Here is a 15,172-nt window from a genome sequence, read left to right as displayed (position 1 = left end):
ATGAGACAAATCAAAGTCAGATAAAGTGTCGATAACATGAGTGATGTGTATCACATTATCATCTTTCCTTTAGTATTACGAGGAGATTGAGAAGAATTTCTCGTTGTCTGTGTTCATTGAAATCTGATGCTAATATTGGTGTTCAGTGTTATTTTTCAAGCTCGGATTGTCATTTAGGATCGCCGGGTTTAGCTTCAAAACGTGAGTCTCATTAGTTTTATACCTCAACAAAGCCTCTATCCTGGACGAGTTTGTTTCCAGAGAAAAACAGCTCAGTAATCATTCTACGCGAGTATCTTCAATCTTCTGTAGAAACAGAAGGGCGGCCCCTTTTAACTGCTCAGTCTTGCCTACAAAGCTACGTCATATAGGCTATGTACGTAGAAGTCTCTTCATAAGTGCATTAGCACTACTCACATTTTGTACACATTATTTCCATTCATGGACATTTTAATTTCTCTCTCTCTCTCTCTCTCTCTCTCTCTCTCTCTCTCTCTCTCTCTCTCTCTCTCTCTCTCTCTGAGCATTCATCTTTTCCACCTCTGGTATCATCCGAACATCTGTAATCCCTTAATGTCTTCTTTGTTTTAGATTGGAATGGAGCGGAGCTGACATGAAACGATTGTGCTTTTCGCGTCTTCTGTTGTCCCTCACCACGAAAAAGAATCTCCTTCATTCTTCAGAATGTTAGTGGTTTACTATTCTTATTCATTAATCGCAGTTCAAGAGACAAAGTTCTCATATTCATAGATAACTGTAATGTTTCCAGTAGGGGCTTACCCCAATATTAGGTCCTTTTGCTCTTCTGTGGCTCATCATTGTGATAGAAAGGTCCCTTGCTTGTCTGGAAATTGAAAGGTTGCTACTATTAATCCCTGCCCTTTCTTTTTCATCTGCATCCACGCACGAGTTGCAAGAGCCCGTGCTATCATATGGCCAATAATAGATAAAGCTACTGAAATTTTACATTAACTGCATTACACCATCACGATAAACTAGGGCAGTAACGTCACTGTGACACTTGGGGTGGGTTTAAACAGGTTCATTTAACTTGTCCAAACAGACCTGGTTTTAAAACTCCAGCAAAGCCAAAAATGAAGTAAAATTAGGGAAAGACGAGAACTGTGATGTAACCAAGATTTACCAATGTTGCTGCAGTCCATCTGCTTTAATCCTTTCATGCTGAGAATATAATTTGGAAACCTTACCATTCGTCATAGATATTTTAAGTCATTTTTTTCCTCTCTTCTCTCTCTCTCTCTCTTCTCTTCTCTCTCCTCTCTCTCTATCTCTCTCTCTCTCCTCCCTCCTCTCTCTCTCTCATCTCTATCGTCTGCTCGTCTCTCTCTCTCTCTCTCTCTCTCTCTCTCTCTCTCTCTCTCCTGCGCCATTTTTTAAATGTTAGATGTAAATTAATGTTTCTCGTTGTGAGATCACGAAAATTAATTTTTGCCTATGTTAATGGTAATGATAACTGGTGTTTTTCCAGTACAAGCGAGCGCAGCAATGTGAGGTAATGAAACCAGCGGTGACGTTAATGACCACTTGTGATGTTGCTAGAAAAATAAGAGTTGCAGTTTTTATACAGTGGGAAGAAAATAGATTCAAAACGAACCAAACAACTTGTGGTTTCGGAAATTAAAACTTTCCCACTTATTTTTTTCGTGTTTGCTTAATGGCGTCAAAACCTGCTAATACATAAGAGAGTCGAGGTTTTTTTCTTGGTAAATGCCACCTCACTTTTTTCGTTATTATTTTTGAAAGCGACTGTCATAGAGATAGAGTGAGAGTGGGTGGTAGCTGGAACTGCTGATTAAAAAGGAAAGCTGGTCGTTATTAAAATTAGAACTGACCGAAAATAGATTATATACATACCAGAGAGAGAGAGAGAGAGAGAGAGAGAGAGAGAGAGAGAGAGAGAGAGAGAGAGAGAGAGTCCCGCCTTTCATCCACCCATCACCTTTTGATAGATTTTGTGGCGATAGTTTTCAATTTCAGTTCAGGTGTTTTCCGACTCCGTCATGGTGTGACATTAAATAGGAAAGTTTACTTTGTGGGCAGAAGTTAAATCGAGCTCATACCCTATGTAGTGTGTGTATCTAAATAGTTAGCAAGCCGCATTTTCTTGAGGGGGAGGTGGCTGGCTGTGCAGGATAAAACCCAGTAATCACTGATGCATTTATACTCGTAACTGCTGAATCGTGAATGAACCCAGCTTGCACGGAAGACTTTTTACATGTGCGCCCTCCTCCTGTACACACCGCAGAATTCACCAGCATGCACGCTGCCTTGTGCTTCTTGGGCCTTTAGGGCCCCTTCCTCTCCAGTACCCTTTCCACTCGATCTATCCAGCATGAGATAAGGCTCCTCCTTCATCTTCGCAACACTCAAGCTGTACTGTTATATCACAGACGCACCATCATCCAATCTTTCTACACGTCGGATTCATCATTTCATCATTCCTTGCCATTGAATGCATTTTTATCTGTATTGGTTTATTCATTTATTTTTTCTCTTTTAACGAGTGAGATGTCTTCTTTGCCTATATCCCTTTGACCTCTTACTTCTTCCTAAAGAACACCGTGTTCTTTGCTAGCTTGAATTTCAAGTGAATGTCCCCTGTGGCGTCGTTCCTTATGAGTAGGTTTCGATTTATATACAGATTTTTTGGCATTATTCAACGCTGAAACGGAAATTAACAGTAAAAGGTTTGTAAGGTGTTACAGGAGGAAAGTCTCGCAGTTGCACTATGAAACAATTGTTAGTAGAGGGTGGACAGTTAGATGGAAGAAAGAGAATATGATCGGAGGTACAGCAAAAGGAATGAAAGTAGCTGCAGCTAGGGGCCGAAGGTACGCTGCAAACAACTTCAAATAATGCCAACATTGCACCGGATGAGGTGCACTGACGGCACTGCTTCCGGGGGGATATGGGTAGGAGAATAGTGTTCATTTTACCTACGCCGACTTTTCAGTCACTTAAATTTAACGTCCTCATTTTACGCTTTCAGTCATCTTAGCAAATTGCTTTTTATTTTCTTTAGCCTTCAGAACCCACACTTCACTTTAATAAGTTCAAAAGACCCTTCATTCACTCATCATTGGCTTCCATAGACACTCGGGTATCTCACAAGTCTTTTCCTTCTTCCCGCCATCATAATACAAATACGAATCAGAGGCTTCGATTTTACCATTAGCAGCGTGTGTAAGTTCATCCATTAGGTTTCCCTTTACCGGATATATATATATATATATATATATATATATATATATATATATATATATATATAATATAATGTAATATATGCATGTATACATATAATGTGTACATATGTATACGTAGATAGCTATGTATATATGTACACATGTTTATATATATGTATATATATATGTGTGTGTGTATGTGTGTGTGTGTGTGTGTATCTTAGAGATGTGTGTATGTAGGTTGTATATATGAATGTATACACACCTTTAACCTACGTCATTTTCGAAGAAGGATGTCTCTTACGTTATACGCGTCCTCGGTATGGTGCATGTGTCCTCATTACCCATGGGCTATCTTCCTCGAATTTGCACTATAGTTGTGAAGTGCTGTATTTTGAATGCGTCTCCTTGTTCTCGTTGTTATTTCATGTTTCATGAAGTGTTGTCCCCGAGTATGGCGAGGATAGATTTGCTGGGAGTATTATTACAAGGGGCCTAGTTTATCGCAGTTTTCAGAGAAAATGTTGCATTTTACTGATAGGGAACGTGATTAAAGAATTTTTTTTATTTTTTATGTTTTTTCCGATTATCTTGGCCGCGTCCTTGGGTCTGGCTTCCCTCGAGGTGTGATCGAGATGCCGTGCGCAATAGCACTCACGTCGTCTTCCACTTTTGTCGTCTTCAACGTTCGAAAGTTCTGCTTATTGTCAGGTTCAGTTCATTAATGGCTCTCTTACGTCCTCGGGGAATGAGATGCTTCTGAATACAGCCGATCTTTATTATTAGACTGAGTCTCCCATCTCCCGGGAACCGCGAACAACGCGCGAGGATCAGGCGGTCCGTGTGCAGCTGTGACGTCACGGGGAGATGTCGGTGACGTTTCGATGACGTCATATCGGTGGTCGTGTGCAGATCGCTGACGTTTCATGACGTCACATTCTTGGCGCCAATGCTCGTCAGTACTAGTCACGTAAAGCGAATTCTGTGTGTGTGTGTGTGTGTGTGTTGGGGATGTGGGGGGTGTTTTTGAGGCTTAGATATAGATTTAATAGCAAGTACTTTTTTTAAGCGGTGGTTAGATCGATTTTAGCATGTATTTTAAGGCTCAGTATCTAGAATGTGATTATTGATTGGCTCGCCAGAGGTCGTTGCCACTGTTTCATGTGAGAAGGAAAGTGCTTTTGAATTTTTCATAGCTGCCGTGCCTTTTATTTTTGTTTGTAGGTGACGGATTATCCTCACTGGTTGGCACCTTTCAGAGGCGGCGAGGGTGAGAATGGTGACCTTATATTGATCGTATTCTCTCTCTCTCTCTCTCTCTCTCTCTCTCTCTCTCTCTCTCCCTCCGCGCAGTGTGTATCGATAATTTAGTTTTATCCTTTTAAGCAATTTGTGTAATAAAAAAATGGGTGGTAATAGAGAGGAACTGTACTATTATACTGCATGCAGATATTATACATACATACATACGTACACACACACACACACACACACACATATATATATATATATATATATATATATATATATATATGTGGCTACATGTATATAGTTGTTTCTCCCTCGTACCACCCATTTTTTAAACATACCTTGCTGGAATATGTGTATATATATATATATATATATATATATATATATATAATATATAGATGATAGATACACTTAAGGTCACATTTGTTAAGAGTGAGCACCGTGCTGTAGATTTAATCCTGGAACTATATTGAATAAATTATAGGAGATTTGTTTAGTTCTGGATCTTTTAGATTCAGGGTTTAATATTTGATCTTGTATATTCCATGTCCACGCGCAAGAGTTCAAATTTTTTTAAGAATTTCAAATATTAAGTTCTTCATTCAAGGCGCAATCATACGGGTTTTGGTACTGATTGGAGATAACATAAATAAGTAAAATGATTAGCTCCACAGATAAATTAATCTTTTTTTTTTTCCATCCACTTGTCTGTGTGTCTGTGTCTGTATGTTCGTGTGTCGGTGTCTGTCACAATCTCCTATGATAGCCGTTACAACTCCTACACAGTTCAAGACATTTCAGTCAAACTTGGTTCAAGGGGAGCTCATTATGCATAAATGTACCTGGAGGGAGATCGCGTCTCTGTCAGTTGTGTCTGTTCGTCAGTGCCCTCTTACTTTAGTTTTCTGTCAAAGAAAACTATTGAGATGGCCATTTGTCTGTCCGTCCGCACTTTTTCTGTCCGCCCTCAGATCTTAAAAACTACCGAAGCTAGGGAGCTGTAAATTGGTATGTTTACACAGGCCACCACCGAGCTGTGGTTGCAAGCTTCATGGGCCATGGCTGAGAGTTTCATACAGCATTTATGCTATACAGAAAATTCGATTGCGCCGAAGAAACTTCGGTACATTTTTTTTTTCTTTTTATTTTTTTACGGAAGGATTTTACTGAGGGATAAAATCTTAGGTCGAAATCCCGCAGATTTGGAACACTCATCTCAAGTTTGAAACGCTCGGTGATCGAAAGTTGTCAAGGGTTAAAGAAAGAATTATGGAGGCGTTTTCTTTATCGTTTCATCTGTCGTAATGCGCTCAGAGGGAAGTTTGCAAGGGGAGGGGGAGGGGGAGGGTCAGTAGGTGACGTGTATTGCTAACAAGTACGTGCTACATAAAACGTTCCAAAATAATGACATGTTTCGATAAGAATCGAATGTCTGCTTTCTATGCACATTTATTCATTCTCTATCAATCTTTTTAGTACTTTGTTACCCTTTTCCATTTTAGCTTTATTTTATGGAAGTTTGATTGCCCTATAATAATAATAACAATAATAATAATAATAATAATAATAATAATAATAATAATAATAATAATAGGGTAAGGGATCCTCTTTTAAAAAAAGTCTTGTTAAAGGTTATTGCTGCTTCTCTATTTTTCTTACCGCGGCCTTTTCGTTGCTACCTAGACAGGTGAGTAACACACCTATGATGGTCATAATAGATGAGGGGACAAAATCCTTGTATCTATTATGACAAACATAGGTGTGTTACTCACCTGTCTAGGTAGCAACGAAAAGGTCGCGGTGAAAATTGAATGGAGAAGAATCTCTACAAGATTAATGCCGCTGAAGCAGCAATAAACTTTAATGATAATACTGTGTGAAATTTATTTATCTTGATACATAAAGTCTTCTAGATGTGTTAACATCTAATGCTAAAGCGACCTTGCGCAAGTGGTTTCACTTGTAGCCCTTCGTGTTATTTTTTTCTCGTTTTATGAAGGCTTTGTTTAGTTAATCACCTCGATTTGTTACTCAAAGTCTTGGTGCAAAGTCAGTCACGAAAAAAAGATTGGAATTTGATTAGAGAGAGAGAGAGAGAGAGAGAGAGAGAGAGAGAGAGAGAGAGAGAGAGAGAGAGAGAGAGTATTTTTGTTTCCTGTGTGTAATTTTTCACTCGCTACTTTAGTTAGGTAATATTCTCTCTCTCTCTCTCTCTCTCTCTCTCCTCACACACACACACACACACACACATTTGTATTTAAGCATAACTTCTACTTTTATTATTATTGTCTCTTACGTAGAGCCGAGCCTTGAGAAACTTTTAAAGGTGACGGATTAACCGAAGGCCATCGCTGTCTAACATGGAGTTGTGCATATGAGGAAAAAAAAAACAACCTCTTATATGTGCAGTGGTATTGAGGATTTTCTTTTCAGTATTGAGAATTTTCTTTTTAATAATAGTTTGAATTCGTGCCCCCTTCTGTATTTCGTGAATGATACTACCTGTCATATTGTAAAGGGCTAGTTTGTTATTGCTTCTCATGCAACGATCGGCCCAGCTTTGAGCAACTATTCCCGCCTCAGTATCTCTAAAAAGGGTCGCTTCTCGTATCGAACATGAAGGATATGACTTTGACTTCATAGCCACAGATAATGTGTATTGTTGAAATATTAGTAAGCATAAAATTCTTTTGTTTACTCCTCACGTATCATACCTCTTTATTTGTTGTGCCCGCAAGACTCCCACATCTGTGATGAAACTGTATGGCTCTGTGCCAGACTTGTAGACAACTATTCAAAGCGTTTGGACGCACACATGTACACACACACGCACCAAACAAAAAGCTCCTTCCTTGACCCTGACAAGCAAGCTAGTACAAACTTGTCGATGTATGTCAGCTAAAACCCGTGAGTCATGTGACGCCTACCTCTTTCCCTCTCCCGCTCTTCCATGTGTGCATGCCCGTCCATATGTGGGCACAGATGCCAGGTAGACTGAAAACAATTATTCTTTTCACTGGAAGTTGTCTTGCGTCTATGTTCATTGTCGTGTTACGTCAATCATTCTGATCATATTGACAATTATTAATGAACAGGTGTCACATCTGAAGGGGCTGCTGATCTTACTGATTGTAACAAAGCCCTTACATGAACTTGCTGCTAGTTTTATAAGTGAATGTGATTGTTAGTTTAATCTTGCTCAGTGTTTTAGATTTGCTTTGAGAATGTCTTTGGGGTAACCTGCTGGCCTTTTATAGCCCAGGTCCGAGGAAAACACGAAAAAGGAAAAAAGCGCCTCAGTGGCGTGATCGGTATGGCCTTGGCCTGCCACTTCGGTGGCCGCGAGTTCGATTCTCAGGCATTCCATTGAGGGGTGAGATATGTGTACTTTTGGTGATAGAAGTTCACTCTCGACGTAGTACAGCGGCATAGCAAAAAAATTCATAAGAATTGTGCATTTGGTGATGGAAACACCAAACATGGAGGAATGATAGAATATTATATTGGGAACATTTTCAGATATGGAACCACTTTTGTAGTAACCCCAAAGTGGCTGCCATATTGGATTTCAAAATGGCGGCTTACTAATCTTTAATTACAGATAATTCTTGTTATATACCAGCTAGAGACTTGGTTTTAGTGTCTAGATATACATATTTGAGGTCAAGGAATTGAATGGTTCTAGTTAGAAGTTGATTTGGTGACGCCATATTGGATTTCAAGATGGTAGGCTAAAAAAAAGAGAAATTTATGACTGATATATTTGGTTCTGTGTCAGCTATATACTTGATTCTGGTGTCTAGATGTACAAATGTGAAGCCAAGGAATTAAATAATTGTAATGAAACATGTTTTAATTCACATTATCAACTGATAATCAAGTGATAATCCCATAATTATTATGTACATTTATATGCATGTAATTATATACACGACAAACAAGAGAACTTGCGTATTGCATGTGATTGCATGGAAGACTGGCAGTGCCTTGGATTTGTCTGGCCCCAGTGAAGCAGCCAGCTTGTGTGCTGCTATGTAGCGGAAGCTCTTGCCAGTACCAATTGCTAGCCATAGTTCATCGACTGCCTCATGTAGCTCCTTGGCCATCCACACAGCAAGAACCACCACATCTGTGTCCATGGTACGGATGAGTATTCTGCAGTGTCCAGATTTAACAGCATCTGCTGCATGAACCATCATGCGCGTGTCTGCTTCCTCGTGATTGCATGGGGCCAAAGCTGCTGTGTCTTCAAAGGGTGGTACAGCAATGACCTGTTGATATAAGCATAAAAATGTCATATATTTGGTGAAGGCGGTCAACTGATCATCAAAAAAATCTATATGAAATTAACATTAATTTTTATATTACAGATCCATGACAATGTGGGTACATGTATTGACATATGATATAAACAGGGGGATTCAGATTACCTGTTCAACGTTCAGTAGTAATCAGCTGTTTCTCTGGCACATTGATGGACTCCATGACCTGCTTAGACAGGAAGCGGAAGACTTCTTCCTTGTTCTCATCGACACGGAGGAATGTGTGCCAGTTCCCTGGTAACAATGCAGTGCCAGTAACACGTCTGCAGATTCTCTTGCCTCTGTTAGCCCTTGCAGTTACCTTCAAGCTGCTTGAGTTTGCATAGCGGTCCCACACTAGATCCAGACGAGAATGATTTTGAAGCTGTGACAGAATGTATGGAACGAATACGTCTGTGGCATAGTCAAGAAATGTTTTGCTGTGGCCAGGGTTCAGCATTTGAACCACTGCAGCCCCATCGAGGATCACAGAAAAGACTTGTGGTGGGTGAGACGTTGGTTCAACAAGCTGTTCCAAAGGCCTCAGCAAGTCAGATTTGGAACCAAAGCGGATCCGTCCATTTTGTGATTGTGCAGGCGGGTGTGCACTGTTCTCATGTTTGAAGAACTGCTCGAGATCGCCATCTCTGGTTTAGCATGCGATGTATAGTCTGGAGAAAAGCTCTGAATCACTCCTTGCAGAGGCGAGTTGTTGCTTGCTCTTATTGGCACTTTTCACCTTGATGGATGCAAATAATGGAAGTATGTTGCGTTTGATGACATCATTGAGTGGTTTGGATCTGTCTGCCAGACGTTCCTTCACAAATAAATGGAACTGATCTCGCCCCATCTGCACAGCTGTACGCACACACTCTACTGCAGCTGGGCCCAGGATCTCCTGTGTGTCTAGGACCAGCAAATCTGTGCTTTCTTCTTCAAAGGGGTTGCCCATCTCCTCGATGACTGCTGTCAGTGCACAAACATCTTGGACAAATTTCTTCTGCACACTGTTGGTTTGCTCATGGTGGTGGGTGTGCTCTCCTCTTTGGTGCAGTTGTTGTGAGGTCTCAAATTCTGTGATGACCCGAGCAACTTAAGGGCCAGCCACCATCCACCGTCGAAGGGCACTTGGATTTTCAGTGAGACCCACTGCCCCGCCATCACCTTTGACCATGACATTGTTTTGCTCATGTGCCTGGTCTAAGGCAATGGCAGAAAAAGCATGCCTGGTCTTCTTGGATGTGAAGTGGCCCATATGGAACTTGGCAGCAACATCTGGATGTTTCTCTGCAAGGTAAACCATGTCCCTGATGTGCATTGGAAACCAGCGAGCATAGTGGACATGATCCAATGCAGCAAACCATGCAACTAGCTCTGGTAGGGTATCCATGTACAGTGTGAAGTTCGACTCTCTAAGTGAACGTATGAAGAGGAGTATAGAGAGTTCCAGGTGAAGTACAGTGGCCCAGTACTGAAACTGGGGACATGCTACTGCTCTCATGTCACACCATGCCTCAAACTGCAATAGTTCCTCATCTCTTGCTGTCGCTCTTTCTTTGTATCTAGTATATGCATGGTGCTGAAGTATGCGCAGGGCAGCAGCAGTTACCTGGTGGGCGCGTCTTGTACGGCTGACATGAGCTGCATGCAGGAAGGAGTCTGCTGTGCCTGTTGTTGCTATCTCTGCCTGAACCAATGCCTCTGTCCAACCACTGTCTTGCAGCCAGTTTCCTGCTGCCTTCCAAGCTGCCATCTCTATGGAATGAGTCATGTGCTGTCGTGGAGCTGGGATTGTGGTCTATATTATCCACAGCTGCTGTGGTGAACACTCTACTTTGGAGCTTTGGGGGGCAAACCACCTTTTCCATCTGAAAAATGCTGACATGTCCCGTTGCCCAGCTCTGCAGAGATCCGTAGCACTCTATCATATGCAATGCTGATCCCTAGTCCAGATAGTGTGTCAACTAATTCCAACTTTTTCGTATGGGCATGAAGCATCAAGCCAAGATATATTGGCAAGGGAGTCTCTTGACTGATGCTGTGTCGCATGTCTGTGCCTGCACCTCTTCTCTCATGTTTCACACTGTTGTATTTGATTAGTTGAGCTATGGTCAAAGATGCTGAGGACGATGATTGACGTGCCTGGTTTTTGATGCCTGCACCCTCTAGCATCATGGAGACCATTGTCAGCAGCAGTTGTGGCACAGACTCTTCTTGGCATTTGTCTGAGAAGGAACCATTGAAAGGCTGAGATGACTGGAACATATCCTTCCTTATAATGCGGGCAGCTCGTGCCAGGTGCACAGCATCACTGTCAATGTCATGTTGACATGCTTTGGCTAGTGCACTGCCAATGTCTTCCTTATACACCAGCAGGATATCTCATCCCTTTCTGTGCTCCTGCAGATCAGGCAAATATGCCAGGATTCACTCCTTGAGTCTGGTTGTATGGACTCGTGTTTCCAGCACAATGCCGAGCTGTTCCATTCTTGTTGTGTACAGCTTAGTGAGGTCTGCCATCTTGAACACAGGAGCAGTGTCCTCTTCTTTTGCAGTTTCCTCTATGTATGTTACCAGTTCAGACAGGACTATTGCTGAAATGACATTTACTTTGCTCTGGCTTTCCTCAGCAAGTGTTTTTGCTGCCCTCACGCGGTTGTATAGGGATGTCAAATATTTCTTGTGGTACTTGGCCTCTCTTGCCACCATATCCCCAGCACTCACTTGGGCTAACAGAGTGGTATCCTCAAGAAACTCGGCAGCGTTGCGAACGTGTTTATCTAGTTCCAGTGTCGCTACTTGATGAAACTCTGAACCAAGCTGTTGGTGGCAGAAGAAGCATAGATGATTGCGTATGTTTTCGACACAAGCTGCCTTAGATCTAGTTCGCTTGTACTCATCTGTGCTTGTACTGGCGGCAGGGCTTCCTTCAGAATGACCTCTTTTCTGTGCCCATTGTAGCTTGGTAGTGTTGTTATTCACCCTGCATGACTTGTGCCACTTGGTTTGGTGTGCAGCCAGAGTGGCAGCTATCCCTTGGCCTTCATCTAGTTGTTGTAAGTCCATATCTTGTGGCAGCTCACCTAGTTCACTGAATGCTAACATATTGTCCTCAAATGTCTTGTATCCAGCACCTGAATCTTTTCTTTTAGTTGCAGCAGGACACTGTAGGGACTCTTCTTTATCAGCTTGACACAGAACACAGAGTTCCCGGTCCAGTTTTAGTGAGGGAGTTAGAGGCTTGGAAACATCAACTACCTTGAACCGTTTCGACATGGTTGAAATCTGGAATAGAAAGAAAAATACCAGAATCAAGTATATAGCTGACACAGAACCAAATATATCAGTCATAAATTTCTCTTTTTTTTAGCCTACCATCTTGAAATCCAATATGGCGTCACCAAATCAACTTCTAACTAGAACCATTCAATTCCTTGACCTCAAATATGTATATCTAGACACTAAAACCAAGTCTCTAGCTTGTATATAACCAGAATTATCTGTAATTAAAGATTTTTAAGCCGCCATTTTGAAATCCAATATGGCGGCGACTTTGGGATTACTACAAAAGTGGTTCCATACCTGAAAATGTTCCCCATATAATATTTGATCATTCCTCCCTGTTTGGTGCTTCCATCACAAAATGCACAATTGGTTTGCTATGCCGCTGCACTAACGTGGTTCGGAAGTCACGTAAAGCCGTTGGTCCCGGTGCTGAATAACCACTGGTTCCATGCAATGTAAAAACACCACACAAACAAACAAACAAACAAACGAAAAAGGAAGCGGAAGATGGATGGGTATGCCTATGCAGAAACCTAATGTAAAGCGTAAAGGACGACGAAGGTCTTTCATATCTCCCTTCTCTGTTTTGGCATAATCTTCATCACGTGGAGGGAATCCCCCAAATTTAGGGAAAATTCCCATATACTATTTTCAATGGTGGAGTGGCAATGTAACAGTCCTCCCTATCACCCTAACCCTTCAGATCTGGCGCTCAGCGTTGTGTTTTTGACCAGCATTGGTTTCTTGTCTGCGAGGTTGGTGGTGTTGCACTATTAATAAGTTTGTTTTTTCTGTTTTTATAAGTTAAAGGGTATTTTGATTTTTATAGGTTTATTGCTTTCCTATTCATACTAATTATCACTAACCTTCATGAAGTTTCTGGAGTTTTTATCATTAAAGGCAGTTTTGCAGTGGTGCGTTTCTTTAATCTGTTAAAGTTCTTCTATTTATATCTTAGATTTAATCATGTATTTGGCTGAATAAACACTATATGAAAGACATTCAGTGAATTACTGTAATAATAATGGTTTATTTCACTGTACTACTGTTTGCTAAAACGCGAACGGCAACAGGACGAAAAGGCAAAATTGGTAAAAAAGAAAGAAGAAAAAAAACTGGAAAATAGTCATGTTCTGATTCGCCCTTTTCAAATACTTCCCTTCTGAACGGGGCACTGGAGTGATCTCTGATGCACTTTTTTTTTTCTTTTCCATTTTCCCCTTTTTTTTATCGGTGCTTGTATATTTCAAAATTTTATTGGAATAAAATTATTTTGCTTTTGAGGAAAACGGGTACATTTATTTTTTTTGTTCGAGGAGAGAGCCAGTGTTCTCTTGCGTTAGTTGAAAGAATTTAGTATTTTAATTGTAATTTTGGTAACAAAGAGTATTTTAAAAGGCGAAAAGTTCTTCGCCGTATAGATATGATGCTGAGCACAATTTACTGTGGAAGAAATTCGAAGTTAAGTGACCGATTCCGAACGTAGCGATCTGTGCATGTTTGGTTCGTTCCCTTGTGTCTTTCTTGACATCAGTAGTTGATTGGTCAGACGACTAGTGTTGGTCGCAGGTGAGGTGGACATAACGAAGAGTACAAGAGGTATGAAAAATGATCGACTTTAATAACAACAAGTTTGATGTAACTACCGTTCTCTTCTGAAAAGAATATGCATCATTAATTGGATTGTGTATTTCAGATCTCTCTCTCTCTCTCTCTCTCTCTCTCTCTCTCTCTCTCTCTCTCTCTCTGTCAATGTGTTCAAATGCAATTATTGTTCCTATTCTCTCGAGAAGACTCGGCGGGTGAGCACTAGATCAAAGTGGTGTTGTTTGTGCGTCTCGTCGCAAAACTTGAGGTCATGAATAATGTCAGAGCCCAATTCATCGCTTTGAAGGAATCGGTTACGCTTTTTTTTTTTTTTTTTTTTTTTTTTTTCCCTCGCTTGAATCACTTCCATTGTTGGAGACCTTTTTCTCGGTGCAAACTATCCTTAAGGTCACCAGCCTTGATGTTATCTGTGTCAGGGTTTTTTTTTCCTTCTTTCTGGAAATAGATTTCTGTTCTTGTTTTTCTCTGTTTCATAGTGTATTTTTTTTTTTTTACCTCAAAGTAACGTTAAACATATTTTATAATTGATTTAATGTCACCAAATTTATTAGTATTATTATTATTTGTTTTAGGGGGGAGTGAGTTCATCTCGCTGTCAGCTCGTAGTTTTCTGGTAATGCGATTGAGGCTCTACCCTTTTAAAACCCAGGAACATTAGGTTGACTTGGGCAGCTAATTATGTATCTGATTGTCGGTCGGATGTCATGGGTCGCAAATCGGCTGCTGTGGGATGGGAAGAAAAAATAAATAAAAGCAAACAAACCCGCGAGCTTTGCGCTCAGTGCTCAGTCAAAAAAAAAAAAAAAAAAAAAAAAAAAAAGAAATCATAATTAAAAACTTTGGGGGCCTCGACCCTTACCGTCGCAGAAACTATTTATTAAATCTCTCTCTCTCTCTCTCTCTCTCTCTCTCTCTCTCTCTCTGAATAATGATGCATTTCCTCGTCACTTCAGTTTCTTATTCAATAGCTGGCAGTAGTAATCTCCGTTTTACATGTCGTTAATTAAAACGTAAAAAAAATGGGTTTTTACTTTTTAAGTTTGTTGTGATGGATGATATTGCGTCTGTTTTGAAGCATCTACGTATTTTGCATACTTAAGTGTTGATGTTCTATTTTTAATTTTTATGTTTTGATTTTATTTATAGGAAAAATAAGGTTTATGTTAGCATCTCAAGGTTAGACTATGAGGACATTCTAAGGTATGTGCACACAGAGAGAGAGAGAGAGAGAGAGAGAGAGAGAGAGAGAGAGAGAGAGAGAGAGAGGTCAATATTATTGCAGTTTGTTCTAGTCCCGCCGACTTTAAAAGCAGCTTCAGCTTGTGTTTACGTCGCTTTTATTATGATTTTTCATTGTCTATGATAAAGATTATTTCTATTTACTTCTCGTAATTTTTTATTTTACAGAATTAGGCAATCTCTCTCTCTCTCTCTCTCTCTCTCTCTCTCTCTCTCTCTCTCTCTCTCTCTCTCTCTGAGACTTCAATCGCATTTTTTTCTTTGAAGGTCATGAATGTTCGATTT

The 15,172-nt window shown here is 40.5% G+C and overlaps 1 protein-coding gene across 5 annotated transcripts in view; it reads left to right on the top strand.

Annotated features, from left to right (window-relative positions):
* LOC135221778 (proton-coupled zinc antiporter SLC30A1-like) overlaps positions 1-15,172 on the top strand; it is a 335,667-nt gene that overhangs the window by 213,290 nt on the left and 107,205 nt on the right. For 2 of the 5 annotated variants that reach the window (XM_064259617.1, XM_064259618.1), the window contains one exon: positions 592-686. The exons of the other annotated variants lie outside the window; for them this stretch is intronic. The gene's annotated coding sequence lies outside the window, so the exon portion shown is untranslated. The remainder of the gene's footprint in view (positions 1-591; positions 687-15,172) is intronic. 5 annotated transcript variants of the gene reach the window in all.

The sequence above is a fragment of the Macrobrachium nipponense genome, chromosome 3 (genome assembly GCF_015104395.2).
Source record: "Macrobrachium nipponense isolate FS-2020 chromosome 3, ASM1510439v2, whole genome shotgun sequence".
Taxonomy (NCBI): domain Eukaryota; kingdom Metazoa; phylum Arthropoda; class Malacostraca; order Decapoda; family Palaemonidae; genus Macrobrachium; species Macrobrachium nipponense.
This window is presented reverse-complemented; position numbering and strand designations above follow the sequence as displayed.